Source organism: Pleurodeles waltl, chromosome 11 (genome assembly GCF_031143425.1).
Source record: "Pleurodeles waltl isolate 20211129_DDA chromosome 11, aPleWal1.hap1.20221129, whole genome shotgun sequence".
In the NCBI taxonomy this organism is placed as follows: Eukaryota; Metazoa; Chordata; class Amphibia; order Caudata; family Salamandridae; genus Pleurodeles; species Pleurodeles waltl.
In genome coordinates, this window is record NC_090450.1 from 644,798,565 (window position 1) to 644,811,659 (window position 13,095).

A 13,095-nucleotide genomic window follows, 5' to 3' on the forward strand; every position below is an offset into this window, starting at 1 on the left:
AGATAAACGGAGAGAGAAAGGGAGCGAGGAACCGGGAAGGGACCGGGAGGAGGGAAACTAAAAAGGGGAGTGTTTAAATACCCTAACAGCACGTAAGGAGGGGGTGAAGTAAACCACCCTCCTACTACATAAAGGAGAAAGAGAGAAAAGTAGTCACGGGACAGGTGAAACACGATAAAGCAGACAGCTGCCCACACCTACCCACACCCTACCCTCACCTCCCTATATATATATATATATATATATATATATATATATATATATATATATATATATATATATATATATATCAAAACCCAAACGTCTACACTTACCTGGTTTTTCTTTTCATTTTCTTTTGGGGAACGTCACCTTCCTTTTTTGAGGCGGGGATCATGACGAACGCCTGGAATCCCTAGGGAAAGGACAGAGAAATTATCATCTTCCTGACTAAACGAGAAGAAGGCAATAACAGAGACCTTGGTCACGAAGAACCCCGAACCACGTATACAATTCACCAAACCCATACCACAATAAAAGAGTGTGACCACTGACTTAGGTGTTTTCATAGTTCTTGACAAACCTGTCTCAACAAGAACCCATTACAGTGGTGTCAGAAGTGGGATTTTGGAAACACCTACTGTTACTGGACATTAACCAAAAATCGAGGGCACCCGACCATTGCCGACATGATGCAGCAATTAGCTGAAGGACAGAGACACCTCCAGATTGTGTGGGAGGAGCAGCAGAAAGAGGCTAAAGTTGAACGGGAAGCCCTACAAAACGCCCTTAAGATCCAAGCTACAATCATGGCCAACAACCAGTTGGTTCATGAGAACGCCTTAAAATCCATGACCAATACCATTGCTGCCACCCGGGTCCACCCCAATGTAGCTAGCTCGGTCTTACAAAGGTACCAGGAAGGTGAAGATCCGAACGCCTTTTTTACCAACTTCGAAAGAGTTGCTACATTCGCCACTTGGCCCCAAGATAGGTGGGGACAGTACATAGCCCCTCTCTTGACATGTACCCTCCAGGCAGCCTATCAAGCCGTGAACCCTGGAGGTACCACACCCTACCAGGACATTAAGAAAAGCATACTGGAACGAGTAGGGTTTGACACCGAACATTATAGGCTTCGATTCAGGAAGGCCAAATGGGGGTCGGTGGAAAACCCGAGAGCCTTGTATTTCCGGATAAAGGACCTGGGTCTCAAATGGTTGGGACCCAAGGGAACCAACCGCGAGGACATTATCGAGGCCATACTGCTGGAACAATATCTCAAAGCCCTCCCGCTCTCCACACGTAACTGGATTAAACAGCACCCTAACCCTGATACCAATACCACCATTGAGTTGTCATGTGTCTACCATCGTTCTTTAGAATTTAAAAACCCACATCCAAGAGTGAGTACACCTCCCTCTCGTTAGACCCTTGGACAGATGAACTCCCGGGGAAGAAGAACCCTTGATGATACAGTAAAATCCCAGATAATGGAGAGACCTTTTCCCCAACAACCCCAGTGTTATAGTTGTGGGGAGTGGGGCCATATAGCCTGAGTGTGCCCCTCAAGTCTGACAAAGGAGAACCCATGGAAATAGGTATCACCAGGGGTAGGGTCTATTATACAGGAAGCCAAAATACACACTACAAAAAAGAGTTGGTTCTCAACGGACGCAAGACTGTAGCCCTTATCGACTCGGGCTGTAGCCAGTCAGTCATCCGAGCAAATTTAATAGTTGGTAGAACCCTTACTCCGGGGGTCACAGTGACGATTTGTTGCATTCACGGAGATTCCCGAGAGTATCCCATGGCATGGTTCTTCCTACGATGGGAAGGAAGAGAAACCCAAATCCGGATGGGAGTGGTAGATCGCCTGGTGGAGGAAGCCATAATTGGGACCGACTTTCCTGACTTTGTGATACTTTTAGATAGTATAAGGAACAGCGAAGAAAGTCATACCTGGTGGAAAGAAGCTCCTTTTTCTAACGAGCCAATCCAATCAACAGTAACTCGGCCTAAACCGAGTAAGAGAGAAAAAAGAGAAACCAAAAGACTGTATTGACCTAAGGATAAGGAATCTATCGGGGTAATTACACGAACCGATAACTTCAATAACCTACCCCCTTTCCGTTCATACCAGAGGGAAGATCCCACCCTTCTTAACGCCTGGAGAAATGCACGACCTCGGAATCCGAGAGATAAAGGCCCCTCTTTTTCCATAATTAAAAATCTATTATATAGGATCACAAACTCTGATACCCAAGAAAAGAAACAATTGCTCGTCCCCGAACCTTATAGGCTCCAGGTATTACATCTAGCTCATAGTCAACCTGGAGGTGGTCACTACGGAAGAGAGAAAACTGAAGAATACCTGTTAAGAAGGTTTTATTGGCCCGGAGTGTTTCCCCAGATTAGGACATTTTGCCAGCAATGCCCTAAATGTCAAATCATAGATCCCGGACCCAAGAGAAAGGTTCCCCTACAACCCTTACCCATTATTGAAGTACCCTTTTCCCGAGTCGGAATGGACATAATAGCAACCCTCATACCTTCCTCGAAGGGGTATAGATATGTACTAGTACTAGTGGACTACGCCACCAGGTATCCCGAGGCCATTCCCCTGTCCAGCATTAATACAAAAAGCGTAGCTAATGCCATGATTGGGTTTTTTACCCGTGTCGGTTTTCCTAAAGAAATACTGAGCGACCAAGGAACACAGTTCATGTCAAACTTAAAGACTCAAATATGTCAACTACTAGGGATTAAACACCTGAGAACTGCGGTTTATCATCCACAAACCGACGGTTTAGTAGAAGATACAACCGTACCTTAAAAACCCTGTTAAAAAAATCTGTTTCTGCGTCAGGCAAAGTCTGGGATAGAAAACTACCCTTAGTTCTCTATGCCATTAGGACGCATGAACAAGCTTCTACAGGACATAATCCATTTGAGTTGGTCTTTGGGAGTCAACCCCGAACACTACTAGATATGGCGGCAGAATTGTGGGAAGAGGAGGAAGGTGGTGAAAAAACCATCTTAGAATACGCTAATGACCTAAAATCCCAAATACAAATGGTATGGGAAGACGTCAGGGAAAATCTAGAGAAAGCCCAAAATAGGCAGAAACTTTATTATGACCGCAACACACAAATGAGAACCTTGAGTAAGGGGGACAAAGTACTTGTCCTTCTACCTAGCTCAGACAATAAACTCCTGGCTAGATGGCAAGGACCCTATAAGGTCCTAGGAACCGTAACCCCTATTACCTATACCATCAAAATAACAGAAAATCCTAAAAGAATCCAAATATTTAACATAAACTTGTTAAAAAAATGTGAAGAAGCACCGGAGCCTCTAAGAACTCCATTAGCCTGTTATTTGGTTAATACCGTAAGAGAACTTGATATTGGGTGGTGTCCAATTCCTATAGGTCTCACTTCAGAAGAACCGCAAAAGAATGTAGGTCTCTTGCCAAAACAACAAGACCAGTTAACCCTACTACTTTCCTGCCACAATAAACTGTTTTCTACCCAACCAGGAAGAACCTTGTTAATACAACACCATATTAGAACCCTACCCGGAAAGATAATAAGACTACGACCCTATCGCATACCCGGAGCCCGGAAAGTCTTAGTAGAAGAAGAGATGGAGAAAATGCTTTCCATGGGAGTTATAGAACCCCCCGAAAGCCCCTAGTGCCCCCCGGTCATATTGGTCCCCAAACCTGATGGGTCAATACAATTCTGCATTGACTTTCGACAGGTCAACGCTATATCCCAGTTTGACACTTATCCCCTTCCCAGGGTAGACGATCTCCCAGAAAAGCTCGGGATAGACAAATACATGTCCACCCTGGATTTAACCAAGGGCTATTGGCAGATTCCATTGGTGGACACAGACAAAAAAAAACAGCCTTCTCCACAGCCTCGGGGCTGTATCACTTCAAAGTCCTCCCCTTTGGATTACATGGCGCCCCCGCCACCTTCCAGCGGCTTATAGACTCCCTCTTGTGACCATATACCAGATACGCAGCCGCATATCTGGATGATATTGTAATATATAGCGAGACCTGGGAAGAACCTTTGAACCATCTCCACAACACATTCTCGGTTCTACAGCGAGCAGGACTCACTGCTAATCCCCAGAAAAGTTGCCTAGTTTACACAGATATTGCATATTTAGGTTATCACATAGGAGGAGGAGCAATAAAACCGCAATTGAACAAAGTGGAAGCCATTACGCATATAAAATGCCCTACTACCAAGAAAGAAGTGTGCTCCTTTCGGGGGCTGGTAGGGTATTATCGAAGATTCATCCCCCATTACTCCACCCTGGCAACTCCCCTAACCGACCTCTTAAAGAAAGGACAGCCTACAAAATTAGCAAGATTGACCCCAGCCCAACACCATAGCTATAGAACCCTACAAAACTGTCTCACAACCACACCCATTTTGCGCTGTCCCGATTTTAGTCAACCCTTCCATCTACAAACAGATGCCTCAGAAGTTAGGCTTGGGGGCGGTTTTATTTAAAAAAAGTGAGGACGACACCAGTCACCCCATTGTATTTATCAGTCGTAAGCTCCTACCCAGGGAACAGCGCTACCCGATTATAGAACGTGAATGTCTGGCCATTAAATGGGCCATAGAAAGCCTTCAATACTATCTGCTGGGACAACAATTTCTGCTATATACCGATCATGGTCCTCTGACATGGCTATCGCGCCATAAAGATACCAACGACTGCATACTTAGATGGTTTATGGAACTCCAACCTTTCTCCTTTCAGGTGTGCCACCTTCTGGGAAAATTAATGGGCCCGCTTGACTACCTATCCCGTTATCCGTTGGCTCAGGGTCTCGAACAGCCCCACTCGTGGGAAGGGACATGTAACCGGGTGCCTGTCACCATGGTTACACAACAAACCCCCGAACCAGACGGCCTATGCCCCAGGGGCATGGCCGTGAGAGGTGCTAACCCGGAAGTGGAATCTGATACAGATATCTGGGAACAGGATGGAAAAGGAGAGGAAGAGAGACGAGGGACGGCACGTCCAGGAGTGATGGGAGGAGCGGAGCCTGTAGAGCGAGGAAGCAGTTCGAGTGCTGGACAACAGAAATCGGAGGGAGACACGGAAGAGGACAGAGAAACTGACGACGAGGACGCCAGGAAACCCAGGGATAACACGCAACGCCGCCACATCCCAGGAGGGGCATGGCTCTCACAGGTACAGGTGTACCTTATTGTGAAAGTCCTACCCGAATGGATGCGGCTAGATAAACGGAGAGAGAAAGGGAGCAAGGAACCGGGAAGGGACCAGAAGGAGGGAAACTAAAAAGGGGAGTGTTTAAATACCCTAACAGCACGTAAGGAGGGGGTGAAGTAAACCATCCTCCTACCACTTAAAGGAGAAAGAGAGAGAGAGAGAAAAGTAGTCACGGGACAGGTGAAACACGATAAAGCAGACTGCTGCCCACACCTACCCACACCCTACCCTCACCTCCCTACTAACCTATATAGATATATATATCAAACCCAAACGTCTACACTTACCTGGTTTTTCTTTTAATTTTCCTTTGGGGAACGTCACCTTCCTTTTTTGAGGCTGGGATCACGACGAACGCCTGGAATCCCTAGGGAAAGGACAGAGAAATTATCATCTTCCTGACTAAACGAGAAGAAGGCAATAACAGAGACATTGGTCACGAAGAACCTCAAACCACGTATACAATTCATCTAACCCATACAACAATAAAAGAGTGTAACCACTGACTTAGGTGTTTCCATAGTTCTTTACAAACCTGTCTCAACAAGAACCCATTACAGGACACTTAGGCCCTCATTACAACCCTGGCAGTCAGCGTTAAAGCGGTGGTAATACTGCCAACTGGCCGGAGGTAAAAAAATGGGACCACGGCAGAAACCACCAGCACACACAGCAACATTAACACTCCAACCGCCACGGCGGTAGCAACAAACACCGCAGTGGTAACCGCCAACAGACAGGCAGAAGTCAATGTACTGCCCAACCCATCACAACCCGCAAATCCGCCAGCTTTTCCGGGGTGGTACCAACGCCATCAAAAGCATGGCGGAAACAGTAGCCAGAAGGGGAAACCACTCACCTCTTGACATTCAATGAAGAACCAGGATGCCAGGGAGCCTGAGCTGCATGTCCTCCACATGCTGATCTACCTCCTCATCTACCAGGAATACGAACAGCGGCTGCGACGACCACAGTGAGCACTGCACATAGTACACAGGGGAGGGGGGAGGAAAAAGAGAGTGACACACACATGCAACACGCAACACCCCCACCCTCACCCTCACCCACAACACCATACACACAAACAAATGCATCAACATTACACTTACACACTGGAAGAACACAAGGACAAAAGGAATAGAGTCAAATCAGTGATATTTTAGAAATAGTCAGATATACGTAATCATTTTAAAAACAGTGTTTACAAAAATATACAATATGTACATAAGCCGGTACATTGTTCACTCAAAATGTCTGTGGGCCACACTTGACTCTTGCCTCAATACGGAGAGAACATTGCAGGGGCATCAGGTCGAAAACACACCGGCACCTCAGGGGGAGGGTGAAGGGGGGTGCACCTCAGCCGGAAGATGGTAAAACGCCACTGCTCCTGAGGGGGCTCCATGCCCACAGTGATGTCCTGGGGAGTGCAAGACCACAGTCACTCAAGTGGGTGACTCGCCCACTGCTTGGTCCTGGGGAGTGCAAAGCCACAGTCTTTAAAGTGGGTGTGTTGCCCAGTGCTTGGTCCTGGGAGTGCAAGGCCACAGTCTCTCAAGTGGTTGGTTTGCCCACTGCTTGGTCCTGGGGAGTGCAAGGACACAGTCTCTCAAGTGGATGCAGATCTCCACTGGTTCTGGAGGGGGCTTTGTGCCCAGTGTGCTTCATCCTGCCAAGGATAGGGTGAGTGGGTGCATATCTCCACTGGTTCTGGAGGGGGCTTTGTGCCCAGTGTGCTTCATGCTGCCAAGGACAGGGTTAGTGGATGCATATCTCCACTGGTTCTGGAGGGGGCTGTGTGCCCAGTGTGCTTCATCCTGCCAAGGATAGGGTGAGTGGATGCATATCGCCACTGGTTCTGGAGGGGTCCTTGTGCCCAGTGTGCTTCAGCCTGTCAAGGATAGGGTGAGTGGATGCATATCTCCACTGGTTCTGGAGCGGGCTTTGTGCCCATTGATGCAACACTTGGGGTGTGGCAGTTCACAGTCACTCACCTGCGTGTCTGAGGCACGAGATTTGCAGGGGCCAGGTTGCATAATAGTCCATGGAGGCCGGGGTAGACTCCATCTGGCGGTGGCTACGGTTGTAAACTTGTGGTAGTGCCGGTGTTAGTGGGGGTGCTGCCAGTAGTGGACGGAGGCTCCAGCCCTTCTCCTGCAGCCTCAGACGGCTGCCTACTGGGACTGCTGCCTCTTGTTAGTGGTGCTATTGTCAGCGGTGCAGGTGGTGGTGCTTGAGGCGGTGCTAGCAGTAGTGCAGGTGGCGGTGGTGGCCGTGGTGCCGGCGCTGCAAGTGGTGGAGGGAGGCTCCAGACTTCTCCTGCAGCCTCGGACGGCTGCCCACTAAGGCTGCTGCTGCTGACAGTAGTAGTGCTTGCGGCGGTGCAGTTGGCGGTGCTTGCGGCAGTGCTAGCAGCGGGGCTGCTGGTGGTGCTGGCCACAGTGCAGGTGGCGGCGCTGGCGGTTGTGCTGGTAGCCTCCAGGCATTCACCTGCAGCCTCGGACGGCTGAAGTGCCTTGCCTGGTGTTTTCTGCCCCTTCCTCACCTTGGCACCTTGGCAGATGGTGGTGTGACCTTGGATCTGGCAGCTGGAGTGTTTGAGGTATTCTTGCTGGGTGGTTGTGGCTCCTTCCTCTTGTTGGATCCTGTCCCCCTCTTCACCTTGCCAGGTGACGGAATGGTTTTGCATTGGCAGGGGTTGATGGCACACTGCCTGGGCTGATGGGTGCCCCCTTTGAGCCTCTGATAGGTGCTGGAACCACAGCGGACGTCAACTTGGGGGTTGTGGTGCTAGGCTGGGTTCTGGCCACCCTGGCCTGAGGGGAAGGATGGGGGAGGGGTAGGGGTAGGGCTAGAGGTAAGAGTTGGCCAGGAAAAGCTTCTGAGGGACACTAAGGCGGTAAGAGGGAGAGGGTTTGGGAATGGAGGAAGAGAGAGTGATTGCCGGAGGTGTCTGTCTGCTGAGTTTGGGTGCAGGTGCATGAGCTGGATGCTTCTTGTGAGGTGGATGGCTGTTGGGTGTCTGAGTGCTTGCGTTTGCGTACTTTGAAAGGAGGGGGCACAGACACAGTGGGAGAGGGCACAGGGGACGTGTGCATGGATGTGGGGGTGGTGACTGCCAGTGAGGGGTGTGTTGTGATGGGCGTGCTGGTGATGGAGATAGTGGATGAGGATGTAGTGCATGCAGGTGTGAGTGGAGACGCTACTGGGAGGGAAGTGGATGAGGAGGAGGAGGGGCACAGTGGAGGCAGTGGATGTTGGTGTGTCTGCGTGGGGATGGTACTTGTGTGAGTGCTTGTGAGATGAAGTGTGGTGCTTGTGTTTGCCTGAACCACTTTTGTGTGTTGATTTGGGTGAAAGATGTGCTTGGGATAGGTTGAGTTTGAGGGGATTAGGACTGGGTAGAGGAAGTTGGAGGAGGGAAGCTAGAGACAGGGACAATGGCTGCCATCAGTGCTGAAGCCAGAGCCTGAAATGCTCTCTGTTGGGCCGCCACGCAAGAGTGAATGCCCTACAGGTATGCATTTGTTTGTTGCAAATGCCTCTCGACACCCTCTAAGGTATTCAGAATGGTTGACTGCCCAACAGTGAGGCATCTCAGGAGGTCAATAGACTCCTCACTGAGGGCAGCAGGGCTGACTGGGGCAGGGCCTGAGGTGCTTGGGGCAAAGGAGACGCCCACCCTCCTGGGTGGGCGGGCATTGGAAACATGCTGAGGGGTTGCTGGGAGGGGGGTCCTGGTAGGGGGTGGAAGCTGTACCTGTTGTTAGGGTGGGCACCGAGGTGTCCGCCACCGCCAGGGAGCTTCCATCAGAGGAGGAGTATTTGTCTGTGGTGTCCCATCCGGTCCCCATTGTGGTGCTCCCCTCTCCCTCCATCCCACTGGTGCCCTCACCATCGGTGGATTCAACCTCCAGGCCCATGTGGGATGCAGCTCCCTCCGTCGCCAGTGCCTCTGCTCCTCTGCCAGATGATGCTAATACACACAAGGACAAGGTGACAAAACAAAAAGGGGGGGAGAGACAGAGGACACACTTGATCAATGCCATCAACACTACTACCGTTGGCATACACAAAACACAGGGAGCAGCCCTATGCACTAGGCCATGCACTACAAGTTACTAAGATAGTCACCACCCCAAGGGGTACCATGCCTAACGCCATTAGCTGCACACCTGAAACCCAAAGGACCCTGCCCAGTGGTAGATGCCCACTAACAATATTGGGGATGGAGTGCTTCAGAGCCTGCCCAACAAGGGACCTACCCTGCCATGTTCCCCCTGGCCTAGGGGCACCCACAGCCCACATCCCCCACCCAGGTAAACCTTAACATGATTCTGAACTTAACATGATTCTGAACTGTACTCACCCCCTTGTGGCTGCTGTGATGCCTTCAACCGCCCATCCAACTCCGGATAGGTCACCGCCAGGATGTGGAACATCAGGGGGTTCAGGGTACGATGGGCACCCCTTCCTCGTTGGGAGGCTACCCCCAGCTGGTCCTCTGCCATCTTCCTTGCCCCGCGGCACAGGTCCTCCCACCATTTGCGGCAGTGGGTGCTCCGCCTGCCAAAGACCCCAGGGTCAGCACCTCGTTGGCAATGGCATGCCAAATACCCTTTTTCTGATGGGCAGTGACCTGCACGGAAAAGACAGCAGAAAAGGGAATTAGTTAACCACCCAGACAGTCACACTCATGGCCCACCAGATCCCTCCCATCCCCTGACGCACACACATTGACCACCATACATGCAGTAAGCTGGCCAGGACGCCTCAGACCCCCCTACATGTGGCTTACACACACAGCACTCCATACATTCATGGCCAACTCATCATGCTCACAGTGTACTCACCTGTTTGTCTGGAGGACCTTAGAGTAACGTGTACTGGGGTAGGACCCCACCCATCAGTTCCTCCAAATCCTCCGCAGTGAAGGCACGGGCCCTTTCCCCAAACACATGAGCCATTGTCGCTTCCAGACACAGGTCACAGCAGCACTTGCAGTGTAGGTCCTCGCCTGTTGAAGGTCAGGTAGCAAGTGAGTGAATAGATAGAAAATGGTAGTCACGTCCCCGGCGGTGCGTACTGTCACCGCTGTCGTACATCGCTATTGGCTCCTGGAACCCATAGGGCCCAATGATAACCAATGCGAAATTGCGCAGAGGTCTTTGACCGCCTACCGCAATGGTGCACATTGCAAGCAGAAATACCTCATTTCCACTTGTCCCTCCTCACAGGTCAGGCAGCCGCCATTTCAGGGGGGCACAGGCCATGGCACCTAACTGCATCACAGCAGACATTGGCACAGCAACTGACTCTCAGATTCACATACAGGTTCTGTAAAGGAAAAGATGCATCGTTATTTCAATTGATGTGTGAATATGACCCTCTGCTTACCGTTTTGCTCCATAGGCTTCAACTGCTGAGGATGAATATGAGATGGCAACATCCTCCAGTGTACAGACCCCTGGCGACTATGGAGGACAGACACATTATCCTAACATGCAGACTTGATTGGGCCACAATCCAAGAACTGCGTGCCCAATTGGAGCCAGACCTGATGTCCGCTATCCGCCAGCCCACAGGTATCTCCCTTCTAGTGCAGGTCCTGTCAGTGCTCCATTTCCTGGCAAGTGGTTCCTTCCAAACAACAGTGGCCATGGCACCAGGGATGTCTCAGCCAATGTTCTCCAACGTGTTTACCAGAGTGTTGTCAGCCCTGCTGAAACACATGTGCAGCTACATCCTATTCCCCCAGGTGGAGGATTTGGTCACAGTCCATATCTGGAACATATCCCCAACATCATTGGTGCCATTGATGGTACACATGTAGCATTTGTGTCCCCCTGGAGAAATGAACAAGTGTTCAGGAATAGAAAAAGCTATCACTCTATGAATGTGCAGATGGTGTGTTTGGTGGACCAGTACATCTCCCATATGAATGCCAAGTATCCTGGCTCTGCGCATGACTCCTTCATCTTGAGGAATAGTGTAGGAGGCTGGCCTGGCTTATAGTTGGTACCTGATGGTACTTACACCTTGTGCCAGGTCCAGTTATTCCTTATTAGTAGATTAGTAGTGTTCTAGCAGCTTAGGCTGATAGAGGTAGCTATAGCAGAGCAGCTTAGGCTGAACTAGGAGACATGCAAAGCTCCTACTCTACCACTTATGTCACATGGCACTATATCATAAGAATCACAATACTCAGAGTTACTAAAAATAAAGGTACTTAATTTTAGTGACAATGTGCCAAAAATATCTCAGAGGATATGCTCCCTTAGGAGGTAAGTAAAATACACAAAATATACACACAAACCAAAATCAACAGTTAGAAAAGTAGTACAAACACTGTAGAATACAATAGGATGCAATAGGCCTAGGGGCAACACAAATCATACACTAAGAAAGTGGAATGTGAACCACTTAGGGACCCCAGGCCTAGTGTAGTGTGTAGAGGGTAGCTGGGAGTGTAAGAAGACACTAAGCATCTCCAAGGTACCCCAACCCAAGACCCTGAAAAGTAGGAGTAAAGTGACCCTACTTCCCCAGAAGCACACTAAAGTCGTGATAGGAGATTCCGCAAGGACAACAACTGACTGCAAAGCACTGAAGATGAATTCCTGGACCTGAGGACCTGCAAAGGAGGGGGACCAAGTTCAAGAGTCATGAAAGTGTCCAGGAGTCCACTTCTGTCGCTTATCAACATACAGAGAGATTCCCTATGGTTCCTTATTCAAAGGAGTCTGCATAGAGGAATAATCCACTTTCTTCTAGGAGTTAAGTATCTTGGGCAAAAAAAAAAAAAAAAGTGGGCCAAGGTCTCAAGTTGCGCTGGGCAAAAGTGACAGAAGCCCCAAGTGCTATCGGTCTTATGCCACCCCGAGGTAAAATATTTCAGTGGCAAGGTCCCCAGTCTGAATTTGATATAAAGGCCTTTAATGTAGGCTGGTTGTACATTGTCCATATAGGTTTCAAATTTCAGTTAACATTTATGATTTAAAAATTCAACTGTCCGGCTACCTTGTCCCTGGCTAGACCATATCTGCATCAAGACCATCTCCCAGTAATGTTGCTTTATGCGTGGTATCACTTCCTTTGTTAGGCCACAGGGAGCTCTCCACACCTCCTCCATTTTAATGTAATGGCACATATCTCTAATATCATATACTTAAACCAAGGGATTGACTCCACACCATTAAGGGCTAGTAACTCTGCTACAGCTGTTTGGTAAGAAGCCAAATGCTCAGAGGACCAAAGACGCACCCAATATATAAGAGGTCTCAAGGTAATTTCATTATGGATCTGGGTAAACGCAAGGTCAAATCTAAGAGGGGTAAGAGATGTACTCATCAGTAGGTGTAACAGAAAGTGTATGAATTTGTTTTCAACCAGTGTCAAATTCTTACAGTTACTATGGCCCCAGAGCTCAGCGCCATAAGTTGCAGCCGTCACTGCCGCAGCCTTGTATACAGTGGTAGCTGGTGTGATTCCCCCTCCCAAGGAGTTTTTAATTTTCCTTCCGATCGCCACTGACTGCTGTTGTAGGGCAGTACTTCCAGTGACATGCAGGTAAGACACTGTAACTTCACATTACATTTCAGTTTTCTGTTGGACATTGTACATGGCAGCCTGATTTCCCTATGTCTATGGCCACTTACTGTACCCCTTGGCATCTCTATTTTCAGATCTCTGTGACCCACTCTGGCTCCTGGAATGTTTACTGATGCCCACTAATGGTCATACCAATGTATAAATAACTGTACATATGACTTGCAATACATATTTCAATCATTTGACAGACTCCAGATTTGTATTTGTTCCAAAGGTATTTATTTAAGTGCTCATACA